The sequence below is a fragment of the Phascolarctos cinereus genome, unplaced genomic scaffold (genome assembly GCF_003287225.1).
Source record: "Phascolarctos cinereus isolate Bilbo 61053 unplaced genomic scaffold, phaCin_HiC Scaffold_4;HRSCAF=312, whole genome shotgun sequence".
Lineage (NCBI taxonomy): Eukaryota > Metazoa > Chordata > Mammalia > Diprotodontia > Phascolarctidae > Phascolarctos > Phascolarctos cinereus.
Genome location: NW_027555847.1, coordinates 446,168,973 through 446,183,972, shown reverse-complemented (window position 1 = coordinate 446,183,972; position 15,000 = coordinate 446,168,973). Strand labels below are relative to the sequence as shown.

General features: G+C 34.6%; 1 pseudogene; it reads right to left on the bottom strand.

Annotated features, from left to right (window-relative positions):
- Positions 1 to 4,023: 4,023 nt before the first annotated feature.
- Positions 4,024 to 5,531, bottom strand: LOC110214675 (target of rapamycin complex 2 subunit MAPKAP1 pseudogene; annotated as a pseudogene).
- Between the last annotated feature and the right edge of the window lie 9,469 nt (positions 5,532 to 15,000).

The following is a 15,000-nucleotide window of genomic DNA, read 5'->3' as shown; positions in this document are numbered from 1 at the left end:
AAATCATTGAACTGATAAAAGTAGGAGCTGGTTTTGTAAAAAAAAAAACAGATAAATCATTGGTTAGTTTGATTTAAAAGAGGAAAATCAAATTACCATTATCAAAAATAAAAAAGTGTGTCTTTAACATCAATGAAAATGAAATTAAAGCAATTATTAGGAGCCATTTTGTCCAATTATATGAAAATAAATCTGCGAATCTGAGTGAAATGGGTGAATATTTACAAAAATATAAATTACCCAGATTAACAGAAGAAGAAACAGAACACTTAAATAACCCCATCTAAGAAAGAAAGAAAAAAGAAAGAAAGAAGAAAGAAAGAAAGAAAGAAAGAAGAAAGAAAGAAAGAAAGAAAAAGAAAGAAAGGAGCTGAACAAGCCATCAATGAACTCCCTCAGAAAAATTCCCCAGGGTCATATGGATTCGCAAGTGATTTCTATCAAACATTTAAAGAACAATTAATTCAAATACTATGTAAAGTCTTTGAGAAAATAGGTGAAGTCCTACTAAATTCCTTTTATGATGCAAATATGATGCAAAAATTAAAATACTAGCTAGCAAAAATACTAGCAATTAAATAGCTAGAAAAATACTATGTAAAGTGCATAGCAGACATACACAGTATATATAACAAAGATCTTTATTATTCCCAACTTATGGCTGAGGGTTTCATAGCTAGTAGATATCTGAAGTGAGATTCAACCACTTCTCTAAACATGGAGCTTGATCTGCTGCTCCAAACTGCCTTAAGTGGAGGAAGGGGATAAATCTTTCATTAAAAGCTGACAAATTCCATAGGGAGTTAAAAAAATTTGCCTAGAAATGCATAGTTTCTTATACATATTTCTGTTATGTAGGAAAAGTAAGATAAAAACATCCTTTGCAAAGAGATCTCAGACTTACAGAATCTTAGAATTAACATAAACTTTAGAGGTCATTTAGTCCAACCTTTTACCAGATAGACTTTGGTAACCATTATCATATCAGATGTCCTTGTATTTTCTTCTGCTTTCCCCCTCCATGTTCATTAGAATTCTGTGCACGGTTTGGATGTTGTTAAATCCAATGGAACTATTATAACAAGAGTGTTTATTAGAATTACAAATAGCATCATAAGTGACATTATTTTCAGAGGAAGGATATTTTTGAAGTTCTCTCAGGGTAAAACAAATCCTTCCAAGGCTGCACTTGGATAAAATCCTTTAATAGATTCTTGCATAATATAGCACATTTTGGAGTATTTACAGCTACAATCTCACAATTATTAATTGGATAGAGAAAAAACCCAAAGGTATTCTTAGGTATTTTAGAGGTGGCATCTGAAAGATAATTGCTGTTTTAATAGCAAGCTCATTCTTCTCCTCCCCACTGCTCATCATTTTAAAAAAATTAGGTAAGATTATAGCATGAGACAGCACAATTGACTGAATGAAATTCTGGTCCTGATCGTTTATCATTTAGATGGCTTTGGAGAGATAAAAATGAATGTTGCTAATCTCATCATGACAATATTTATCCAATATTTTTGGGTATGAGGCAATAATAATTAAAATATGGGAATGTTAAGAAAATATTACCTGTTTTAAATGAAAAATAATTCCATCAAAATGTTACTTCTCCAATTTTTCAGATGAATATTTTGTCCCTGAAATTCATATCATCTTCTGATCTGAATGACTAATTATGAGGTCCTAAACACCACATAAGAGTATGATATAAATTACTCTTAATTTACGTTAGGGTTTGTTCCCCAATTTATAATAAAAATAAAATTAGTTGATAAGATTATTTTCATTAATTATGTAAAAGAGAATGCTTTGACATAGAATTCTCTATGTTAAAGAATGATACAAAATGATAAAGAAAATGTTATACAGAATGGCCATGGAACAGGGTACTCTGGTTAATTTAATATCTTGCTAAATTGAATTACTATAAATCATAGCAAACATGCTTTCAGGACTTTTTTTCCAACAGTGTAGAGGACACATTATGGAGGTGAAACACTGTTGCAATATTCAAGGCTAGACATGATGACGGTCTAATTTAAGTTGATATATGAGTGGAAAGGAGGGGGCACATGAAACATATTGTGGATATAGAATCAATCTTCACAACGTGGAAGTGGGGCTTGTAGGAGAGGCAATAGTCTAAGATCTTTTGTAACTCAGGTAAGATGGCAGAAGAAATAGGGTTTTTTGAAGGAAAAACAGTTTTACATGAGAAGAAAATGAGTTCTTATTTTTCTCATGTAAGATAATGTATATGAATGTATTTTAAAGGTAAAAGTAAGTGTTCTACCTGATCATTTTTATGACTATATTACTTCAAAGCATCATTAAGCTTTCGAAGAATTAAAATACAATAAAGTGCATTTAACCCTAAAATTCTATTGAACAAAATTTAATCTTTAGTGATGCACAAGACATTTCAGAGTTTTGCAACGTTTTAAAATCATGAGCATCAATTAGCATTATAAGTTATTATAGATGAAGATTTAGAAACGAAGCAGATAGAACTGAATATATATGGACTAGAAAACAAACCTGATGATGTTGATGATTACAACAATAGCATTAAGATAGCTTATTTGTTGCTCTAAATCACTGTTGATCAGAGAAATGCAAATTAAAACAACTCTGAGGTAATGTAACACTTCACACCTATCAGAATGGTTAATACGACAGAACAGGAAAATGTTGCATGTTGGAGGGGGTGTGGGAAAACTAAGACATTAATGCAGTGAAGTTGCAAAGGTAGAGCTGTGAATTGATCCAACCATTCTGGAGACTGATTTGGAACTATGCCCAAAGGGCTATAATGCTGTGCTTACTCTTTGATCCAACAATACCGTTGCTAGAGCTGTATCCCAATGACACACAAAAAGGGAAAATAACCTATTTGTATGAAAATATTTATACTAACACTTTTTGTGGTGTCTAAGAATTGGAAATCAAAAGGGATGCTAATCAATTGGGGAATGGCTAAAGAAGCTGTGGTATATGATTGTAATGGAATATTATTGTGCTGTAAGCAATGATAAGCAACATGATTTCAGAAAAACCTGGAAAGATTTCCATGAAGTGATGCAAAGTGAAGTGAGCAGAACCAGGAAAATGTTGTGTACATTAACAGCAATATTGTTAGATGAAGAATTATGAATGACTTAGCTATTCTTAGCAATACAATGATACAAGACAATCCTAATGGACTAATGATGAAAGTGCAAATATTGATTGAATATAGACTGAAGCATGCAATTTTTCACTTTTTTAAAATTTTTACTCTCGTACGAAATGACTAATATGGAAATGTTTTATCAAGTTCCTCATAAAGTACTAAGCAGACATTATGACTATACTGTTTTATGTTCAAAAGTCAATATGATCCTCCTGCAGTTATCAGGAATAAATGAAAAGAGTTAAACAGATTCTTAAAGATACACACACACAAACAAATGAGGGTGGGGTGCCCTGGATTATTCTAACCATGTAAACGTATTTACCTTTTCTTAATAGAATCAATCAGGACTGAATATGAAGTGAGCTTATATCCATTTTTTTAAGATTATGCCAGTTTATTTTTTTTAAAAAGTACACATTTTGTTTGGTATTAACTTGAAGACATTTGATTGTGCTCTAAGTGACATCTTTCTTTTAAATTTCAATGTTTTATATCAGGCAGTGAAAAAAAGTAGAAGTCAATTTTTTTTTGATTGTATGTGCTACATAATGGAGTTCATCCAGCATGTGATCTTGTCTGGCTTCTAATCCAAATATCTGTCCTCCTCATTTGAGTGTTAGCCCCAACTGAAGGGGCTTCAGTGAAACAGCATAAGGTGGCCCACCAAATTCTGGGTTCCATTCTGTCCTCTACATGGTAGTCAGGATCTTTCAACCATGAGAAACTGTCCAGAGGCTAGTGCTGTCCCTTGCTGATGCTCACCAAGGCTGTGGGGAGCTGCTGCTGTTGCTGCTGCTGCTGTGAAGGGTGGCACATCAGTGTTTTTGTTCCAGCCATTACTACTTCCCTGATTTCTTCTCCTGGAAGGTAAAGCTTGTTCTCCTGCTCAGTTTCCTTTGTTTCTGAGCAAAGTAATCAGCCCAGACATTGCTTGCTTGGGATTTCAGAATATAGTTCACCTCCAGCACAGTCTCATTGACAATAACAGCATCTGACTCAAACTAGTGATGTTTGTGGTCGTGATTGCTTAGATAGGTAAGTTTAAATATCATGTGACTTGGGCTTTTTTCTTCAGCAAGGGCCCAGGCACATAGCAGGTCAGAATCAATTGAAATGGGCTTCTGTTTAAGCCAGAGTTTTGTGCTGGCCTCTTGGTTAGTGAAGAAGTCTATCTCCACTTTGTCTCCAGAGATACCTACCTGCACAGCTATAGTGAATCTGAGTTGGTGAATAGTGTTAACTTTGAAAGATTTGTAATGGTGATGGACAGCATGTCTTGGACTGTGGCTATGTCAGTCTGAGGATACTCCTCTGAAATCCCTTCTCCCCTGGCACTGTTCTGTCACACAAGGCAGAACTCCAAAGTACTCTGGCTCTCCAGGGTGCATTCTAAGTCCATGGGGACATTGGACTCATTCTGTTTCTCCAGGCAATACCAAGGACCTGCTCCCTTCTGAGAGCCCTTCCTCCACTTCGTTGCCTTCTGTAAGATGTCCTTTATGGTGATCTTCTTACTGTCCACCTAAGTAAGGGAGAATCCATGAGCAGCATTTATTTGAACAAAGAGCAACTATTTGGAAGAGATGAATATTTCTCAACCAAAGCCAAAGTACTGAAGCCAAATTTATGAATGGGCTCATTGGAATGCAGGGGAGGGAAGTCTATGTCAACCTCACCATCATCCTCAGCAATATGGAGACAATAAGCTCTGACATTGTCATTGAACTTGTGTTGTCATCCTTCACTTGTATACTGCCAGCAGATTAGACCAATTAGGTCAGCACATATGCCATGGCCAAAACTGCCATGCCTTGTATGCAATGAGAGGTAGATATCAATTTTTTTTTTTGTTGCAGTGGTCCCTACATGACGTTTACCATCAGATTTTGAATACTTCTTAAAAAAGATTATTCAGCTAAAATGGTCACTGCTCTAGGCACAAGGAGAAGAGCAACTGTTTCCCCACACTTGAAGACTTGACTTCAAAGTTCTTTTTTTTTTCAAACAATGAGCTGAGGTCCTCTGCTAAATGAGAAGCATTTCTTTCCATGAGGAATTTTTGCATTTTCTCTTGTTTGTCTCTCTTTTTGAAGTCAGTCTAATCTTGGAGCTGTGTTTGAGCATCTTCTGATGCCAAAGTCGCAATTTGAAGTAATGTCAACAGATTGAGTATAGACATAGCCCTGAGTTTCAACACTACTCCCTGGCATTTTTGATCCATTCCAGATCTGCATCATGATCAATCATGACCAATCCTGACCATCTCACACATTCCCATGTCATTGCTTGTCATATAAGTTTGCCAGGTATGAGCCAGGATGATCATTGGGTTATCCAAGAAGGCCATTCTTTATGGAGGCCAATTTCCTTAAAAGTCTGCTTTCTCCTCTTCATATCGTTTAAAGGGACCACTGAAATCCTCAAGGCATGGGAGTGGGAGGAGGGTCACTATTTGGGTTAGGACCCTACTCCCAGGACTGATTCTGCTGCACTTACTGGAGCTCTCCCCTTGTCTCAAGTCAGGTTCAGACAGCCCCGCAGCCAGAGCTCTGGCTCAGAAGCTCAGGCACAGCACTGTGCCCCACCTGTACCCATTCTTGAATAAATCAAAACCATGATTTAAGGGAAGTGTAATACTCAGAATTAATTAATTAATAACTAGAATTACTTGTCTGAAAGGTGGAACTATCTCAGAAACAGAATTATTCTGGAGGTGTAAAAACAGAGGAAGGAGTAGGAGTATGCAAAATTGAAAAGAACCATTAGCCCAGGGTCAAACAGGGAAAGAGGCAAGAGAAGGCAGAAGTGAGCTGTGGCAGAGATGGTAGATATCTGAAGTTATTATCTTTATAAATATCTTGATGCAGAAAGTTGTTGCTGTTGCCACCAATTTTAACCACCTATCCATGGAATAAAGAATACCAATAAAAAGCTTCCTTTCCCCCTGCCTAACCACAGACATCTTAATATAATCTGCTGCTTCATTAGAATAATTCATTCAGAATTAAAAGATTAGAGCTCTACAACTGAAGAAAATCTCAAAGGCCAACTAGTGCAAACTTCTCTTTTCATAGATAAGGAAACAGCAGCTCAAGAAGGATAATAATTTCCCTTCAAAAACATTGCAATTCTGCCAGTGGCATAACTTGACTTTCCTGACTTTTGTGGAGACAAATGAAATGTATTATTAAACAGGCATTTATTGATCTGAGACTATGTGCTGAACATTTTTCCTAAGAGTTGGGGAATTAAAATGAATAAAAAAATAATATCTCACCTCAAGGAGCTTATGTTCAAATTGGGAAGACAACATGCCGGTACATATATGATACATATGGAGTAAATTAAAAGTAAAGTATTAATGATGATGATGATGATGATGACAACATTAATAATAGCGATAACATCATTTAACACTTATATGGTTTGTAAACTTAGGGAGTGGATGTAGGTTATTTTATTATCTCCATTTTCCAGATGAAGAAACTGCAGACAACAGAGGTTAAGTGACTTGTCCAAGTCACACAGCTACTATGTATGTTGCCAGATATGAACTCAGGTCTTCCTGATGCCTTGCCCATATTTCACTACATGAACTAACTAGGTTAAATGAGAAGGAAAAACCCTATCAGCTTGGGCAACTTTGAAAACAAAACAAAACAAACAAACCAAAAAAAACTTTTTGCAGTAAGTGGGAATTGAGATGAGACTTAAAAAGAGTCAGAGAATCCAGAAAGGCAGAGTAATATATGAATGGGTAACAGGTGGGACAAAGAGAAAGAGATGGGGGGCTAAGGTAAATGTTTGAATGACTACATGTAGGTATCTGAAGCCTAATCATAGAGTAAGTGGAAAAAAGTAAAGTATAAGAGAACTAGAAAGGGTAGGAAGTGGCCAGGTTATGAAGGAAGGACTTTAAATTAAAAAAAAAGGTCTTTTTTTAAATTAAATTTTTATTTTCAGTTCCAAATTCTCTCCATCCCTTCACCCTCTTCCCTGCTTAATGTGAAGGCAAGAAATATGATACTGATTATACATACAAAGTAATGCAAAGCAGATTTTCACATCAACCATGTTGCAAAAATAAGAGCAAGAAAAATAAAGTGAAAAAATATGCTTCAATCTTCACTTTGATTTAATCAGTTCTTTCTCTAGAGGTGGATAACATTTTTCATCATGAGTCCTTTGGAATTGTACTGAATCATTGTACTGATCAGAATAGATATCTTCCACAACTGATTTTCATTACGATATTGCTGTTATATACAATGTTCTCCTGGTTTAGGTTGTTTCACTTTGAATCAGTTTGCATCAGTCTTCCCAGATATTTCTGAAACCATCTTGATCACCATTTCTTATATGGCAATAATATTCCATCACAATAGGCATCCCCTTAATTTCCAATTCTTTCTACCACAAATGAACTGCAGTAAATATTTTTATGCACCTAAGTCTCTTTCATTTTCCCTTTATTTCTTTGAGATACAGACAGTAGTGCTATTTCTGGGTCAAAGAATATTCATAGTTACAGCCCTTTGGTCATAATTTCAAATTGTTCTCCAGAATGGTTGAACCACTTCATAACTCTACCAACAATATATTAATGTGCCTTTCCCCCACATCTCCTCTAGCACATGTCATTTTCCTTTTCTGTCATTTTAACCAATCTAATGGGCATGGGGGTTATAGTAAGTTATTTTAATTTGCATTTCTCTAAATTTCAGTGATTTAGAGCATTTTATATGGTTATTGATAGCTTTGAGTTTTCTTCTGAGAACTCCCTGTTCTTATCCTTTGACAATTTATCAAATAGATCAATGGCTTTTATTTTTTCATAAATTTACCTCAGTTTCCTATACATTTGAGAAATGAGACCTTTATCAGAGAAACTTGCTGTAAATCCTCCAGTTTCTTCTTTCCTTTTCATTTCAGCAGCATGGGTTTGTTTTTACAAAACCTTTTTAATTTCATATAATCAAAATTATCTGTGCTACCTTCCATGATCCTCTCTATCTTTTCTTTGGTCATAAACTTTTTCCTTATCTGTAGGTCTGATAAATAATTTTTTTCATGATCTCCTAATTTGATTATGATATTATACTTTATGGCTTAATCACATATTCATTTTGACCTTATATTGTTGTATATTGAGGGGTTGGTCCATGTATAGTTTTAGCCAAATTACTTTCCAGTTTTTGTAGCAGGTTTTGTCAAATATTTAATTCTTGCACCAACAGCTAGTATCTTTGGGTTTATCAAGTGGTGGATTACTGTGGCCATTTGCCTTCTGAGCGCTTTTTGATCTATTAGCCACAGTTGGACACATTTACCTTAACTCCAACATAGTGATGTCATTTTGGTCCTCTTCGAGAATGAAGTTTGACAACAATGAATTGCGTACCTAATATATTCCCTTGAACAGTCACTCTATTTATTAATCAGTTCAAGATTCTCTAGTATGTTATTTAATTTTTTTGCAACAATATTCATTAGATAGTTTTTTCAATAGTTTTCTTTCTCTGTTTTTATTCTCCCTGGTTTAGGTATTAAAATCATAATTATGTCACAAAGGAATTTGGTAGGAATCCTTCTTTGCTTATTTGTTTTTCAAACAGCTTATATAGTATTATCATTAATAGTTTTTTTTTTCTAATTTTTGGTAGAATTTGTTTATTAATCCATATGGTCATAGTAATATTTTCCTAAGGAACTGATTTATGGTTTCTTGAATTTCTTTTTTTTTTTAATGAAGCTTATTTAGGTATTTTATTTCCTCTTCTATTAATCTGGCCAATTGATATTTTTGAAAACTTTCTTCCATTTCATTTAGATTGTCAGTTTTATTGGCATATTAATTGGTAATAAAGCTCCTAATAATTACTTTAATCTTCACCAGCATGCATTCATTCATTTAATTTTTTGATGATGGTAGTTTGATTTTCTACTTTCTTTTTTAAAAAAAGAAATTTGCCAATGTTTATATATTTTATTTTTTTTTATAAATCAGTTCCTGGTTTTATTTATTATTATTACTATTATTATTTTATTTTTTGCTAGGCAATGGGGTTAAGTGACTTGCCCAGGGTTACACAGCTAGTTAAGTCTCAAGTGTCTGAGTCCAAATTTGAACTCAGGTCCTCCTGACTCCAGGGCTGGTGCTCTATCCCCTGCACCACCTAGCTGCCACCACCCCAGTTTTATTTATTATTATTCTTTTTTTTACTTTCAGTTCTGTAAATCTCCCCTTTAATTTTCAAGATTTCTGTGTTGGTGTTAAATTGGGGATTTTTAATTTGTTCTTTTTCTAGTTGTTTTTTTCTTTAGTTCCATGACTAATTCATCTATCTCATCTTTCTTTTATTGAAGTAAGCATTTAGAGATATAAACTTAATTTATAATTTGGGACATACTTCTTTGACTGTATCCCAGAAATTTTGTTATGCTGTCTCATTGTTGTCATTTTCTTTAATGAAATTACTGCTGTGATTTGATTTCTTTGATGCAATCATTCTTTAGAATTAGCTTTATGCTTTAGTTTCCAATTAATTTTAATATCTTCTTCCAACTTCTTTTAATGAATGCATTTTTTTTGCATTTTGATCTGAAAAGGGTGCATTTAATATTTCTGCTTTCTCACTTGTGTTTGTGAAGTTTTATGACCTGACACACACATAGTCAATTTTTGTGAAAGTGTCATGTGTTGTTTTGAAAAAAAAAGTGTACAAGATTAGGAGAAAGGGTATTCAGAATGCATACCATCTTGAGGTGGGGGGAGGGACCAGATGGGGAGAAATTTAGAACTCAAAATCTTATGGAAATGAATGTTGAAAACTAAAAATAAATAAATTAATTTAAAAAAAAGATCAACACCATAAAAAAAGAAGAAAAAATATACCCCTTTCTATTCCCATTCAATGTTCTCCAGAAGTCTATCATATATAACTTTTTAAAAATCTTATTTCCCTAAACTCAGCCCACCATTTACCAGTCTTTTCACAGTCCTTCCTAATCTTAGCACCTTTCCTCTGAGACTATATACAACTCAGGCTGTATATATTTTGTGTATGCATGGTTGTCTACATGTAGTCTTCTGTATTACACCATGAGTTCTTTGAGAACAAGAACTCTCATTTTACCTTTCTTTGTAACCCTAGCACTTAGTGCAGTTTTAGGAATATAGTAGGCTCTTAGTCAATTCTCGTTGACTAATTACCACTTCCATGTCTTTCTGTAAGTTGTCTCTTATGACTAACTTTTAGAATCCTCAACTTTTTAGAATCCTTAAACCTTCTTAATAGAATGTACATTCCTTAATGGCAGAAACTTTCTATTTGTTTTCTTTTTATGGGTCCAATGTCTAGCAAAATGCCTTGCACAAAACAGGCAATTAATAAATGCTTAATGGATTGGATTTGGCATTGAATTTAAAAAATTCCTTTATGACATACCTGACAAGTGGTCATTCAGCCTTTGCTTGTAGTTAAAAGTGGGGGTAAATAGTCTACCTTCTTGGGGAGTCCATTACACATTCAGATAGCTACACTTCTTATGGAGTTTTGTCTAATAACAAGTTTTGTCTAATATCAGATTTTCTTCTACATCTTACACTTATTGCTCCTAGTTCTATCTCTTAAGAACTCTTTCATCAGCAGCTGCAATAGGATTTTAGTAACTTCATATTTTACAGTAGTAAATGCTACTACACAGAAGAATATGGAAGGAGACCAGAGAGAAGCCATTTAACCTAGACTATGTTTTGAAGGGGGTCGCATGTGACTGAAAGCCTGAAAGGTGAAAAGATTACTCTTTATAGGCATATAGTAAAACTGTTAGATCGGAGGAACATAGTATTCCTTCTATTTATTATAGGTAATTTGTTAAAATAAAGAAACTTCTTGAGTCATTTAATATTGTACATGCCAACATTCTTTCTCTATTGTGTAAGTCGGCTTTTACTTTAAAAATTGAACAAAAACAGAAAACTTTAATTTCAAGTTAATCATTTTAAATTATTGATGAAAAACAACTATAAACTTATCCTACTAACTACCTCATTTCCTCTTGGGGGAAAAAAGCAAACAAACAACTAAGGCACTGAGTTAAGAGTTTTAAAATTCCAAATGCTTCATTTACAACATATTTACTGAGTAACATGAGATGGATAAAACGGAAAGAGAAATTGATTTGGAGTCAAAATTATTTGGTTCTCAATTTTTTGGAGCCTCAGAAGACTTGGGTTTGACTCTCAGCTCAGCTGTTTCCTATTTATGACATTAGGTAAATCACTTAACTTTTCTAGATTTTACTTTCCTCAATGTAAGATAAAAGTTAGGATTAGATGACCTGTTAGGTTTTTTATGGCTCTCAATCTATGAGCTATATCAATAAAGGTATTTTAAATGCTGACTATTAGAACTCCAATGGTTTAGATAAATAATAGCAATTATTATATTATATTGTTTATGTTAACATAAATGAGAAATCTTAAGGAACTTAATAAGGCTAAAATGTTTACATTCCACTAAAATGTTTGCATTCCCAAAAAGGAAGATGATCAATGTAAATCCTAAAAAAAAAATTATCGTAATTAGTTCATTTGGAAAGAGTCTATTAAGATAAAGGGTATGGGGGTGAGTCTGTTAAGTTGAGTTATCTCAAAATGGAAGGGCTAAGCAGAATGTACTTGGGAGAGGGAGAAGGGAGATAAAGAATGGGGGAAATTATTTCATATAAGAGAGACACAAGAAATAATTTTTACAATGGAAGGGAAGATGGAGGGTACAGGCAATGCTTGAACTACAATCTCATCTTAACTGCTTCAAAGAGGGAAAAATCTAAATAGATCTAACTATGTCTCCATATATTTTTTTTTCACACACATACATATGTGTGTATGACATAATCAGACCTGCATTTTCAGACAATACCTTTAGTTGCTGAATGGCAAATGTATTAGAGTAGGGAAAATGAGGCAGGCAGACCCATCAGTAGGCTATAGCAATAATCAACACATGAGGTAATGAGGACCTGCATCAGAGTTGTAGCAGTGCCAGAGGAGAGAAGTGAGTGTATTAATGAGATGTTGAAAAGATGAAACTGGCAAGCCTTGGCAACAACTTGGATGGGGTGTGGAAGAGAGGGGAGTGATAGTGAGAAATCCAGGAAAACTTCTAGGTTATGACCCTAAGAACTGAGAGGGTGGTGTTGTTCTTTATAGTAACAAGTGAGGTAGTAGAGTTTAGGAGGAAAGATAATGAGTTCTGTTTAGAATAATTTGACTTTAAGATATTTATTGCACATAGAGTTCAACATATATGAAAGGCAGTTGGAGATATGAGATTAGAGGTCAACAGAGAGTTTGGGGAAGGAAAGGTAGATTTGAGACTCATCAGCATAGAGGTGGTAATTAAATCCTTGGGAGCTGATGAGATCACCAATGAAATAGTATAGAAGGACAAAAAAAGAGGATCCAGGACAGAACACTGAGGGACAACTATTGTTAGAGGACATGATCTGGATGAGGACCCAGCAAAGGAGAATAAAAAGGAGTTGTCAAACAGGTAGGAGGAAAACCAGGAGACCATAGTGTCTCAAAAACCTAGAGAGAAGGAAGTATCAGGAAAGACAGAGTGACCAAGAGTGTCAAAGGCCACAGAACGAGGAAAATGAGCACTGAGAAAAGGCCATCGAATTCTCAGCCATCTTGCTATTCACCTTTCTGCATGTCCCTATTCTTCCTTCCCTTTCCATACTTGGCTCTGAGCATATGATATCAATTAACCAAAGTGTAGATCAATTCACCATCAAACTGTGATTACTAAGATCTGGCTACCACATCCACAAATATACTTCATTTCCCAATTAATATGTAAACTCCTTGAGAGTAGGAAATATCTCATTTTTATATTTGTATTGCTATTGTTTAGCACAATTTCTGGTACATGTTAAGTACTTAATACTTCCTTCCTTCCTCCTTCCTTCCTTCCTTCCTTCCACCCTCCTCCACTTTCCCCCTCTCCTTACTTTCTTCCTTCAGTCCTTCCCTGCAGTCAATGCATCTAAGTGCTTTGTTACTACCAGGCACTATAGAAATGTAAGTGATAATTGTACGGCTTTATGTCTGTATGTCAGGAGAGTTAGACACACTCTGTATGTTTTTCAGCAAAGAAAATAGATTCTCCTCCCTCACCTATTTCCTACAAAGTGTGAAATTTTCTTCACAGTTCTATGGAACTGAGACAAAAGGTTCAATCTTTGCTTTTTGACATGTTGAAAATGATGCACTACCTCAAGCCTCATGCTATAAATATGGAATTGTATATGAAAATAGAAATAGTAAGCAATTCTAGAACTGGGGACTTCATCAAGAAGTTAGAAGTATTTGATTCTGCATCATAATTGTAAAATAGTATATAAAATACATGGCCTAAAAGGGGTATAATATTAGTGATAGCTGATTAATTATTTGCAATAGCACTGGGAATTTTTGTTGACCTCAAACTGGTAGTGTAGTTTGGATTAATCATGCATGTGAAAAAGAAAAAGGTTTTTCATATTTTCAGACTGCAGACTTTGAGGTTTTAAAGAAAACATTTTAGAGGCTAATCTCAGATAAGAACTCACAAGATCGAAATATTTAATGTCCAGTGCCATCCCACATAAATATTATACTTTCAAAAAATGAGAGTAGGGATTTCTAGAAAATTAACCCTTGGCTGGTGTTTCATGAGGGTGACCTGATTGCTTTATTGCTAAAGGGAGAAAAATGTGCCTGAAAACTAAAAGGTGAAGTTTTGATTTATGTTAGGCAAATTTTAAAGAAAATGGTGGTTTATTTTACTATTGCAACCTCCTTAGCATGAAGAAAGCTTGGTGATTTTCTGAGAAGTAACATTCTTGCAAGGCTACTGCATTAACTTCTTTATTCTCTCAGAAAAAAAAAAACTAGCACAGAAAGATACTGGGCAATGAACTGAGTAATTGCTGATGGTGACATTTAAGTTGTTCCAGTAAATCTGCTTAGGCCACATCTCCAGGGGCTAGCTAGATTAAATATATCTTTTCTATTAGTATATGCTGTGTTTCTTAAAAGAGAGTCCCTAGGAGTTGAGGTGGAAAATACCGCTTTGTAGTGAAAAGGGTCATAACGATGTACTTCTGGCATTTCTCCTAAGGGCTCAAAGAAAGCAAAGGAATTAAGCCAAAGGAACTTTAGACTTTCTTACCAAAGACCAGTCCTGCTCTCCACCAAATCTAATAAGGAGCAGGCAGATGTTGGAGGTGAAAAGAGTTTGACACTAGACAGTAAAGCAATGAGACAGGGAATGTTTAGAGGTTTTATGATGGTCCTGCAGTTGGTACACTTTAATCTAGCTTAGAATACCCAGTGCTTTGAAACCAATGCACTGGGATAGCTTCAGAACTGACTTGATTTCATAGATACCAATTTTATGAGAGCTAGGAAGGACCGTCCAATGAATATTTAGAGACAAAATGGTTCAGTGATAGAACATGTCTTTTGTGAATGTGTGGAGGAAGCAGATAGAAAGAGAAATTTGCAGAATTTTCATTCTATAGACATGCATTACTGATTTTTGGTTTAGAAGAACCTTAGAAGTCACATATTTCATCTTCCCAAGCCTTTTTGCAAATAAGGCATCTGAGTTCCAATAAGGATGTGATTTACTCAGAGTCACAGAAGTGGTAGTACTTGGAAAAACTAGGATTGGAAATGAAGTTTCCTCATTCCAGCACCAACATTCTTTCCAGTGTACCATGCTTACCTACTAAATCCCAGAATTCATAGCAGTTCCTAG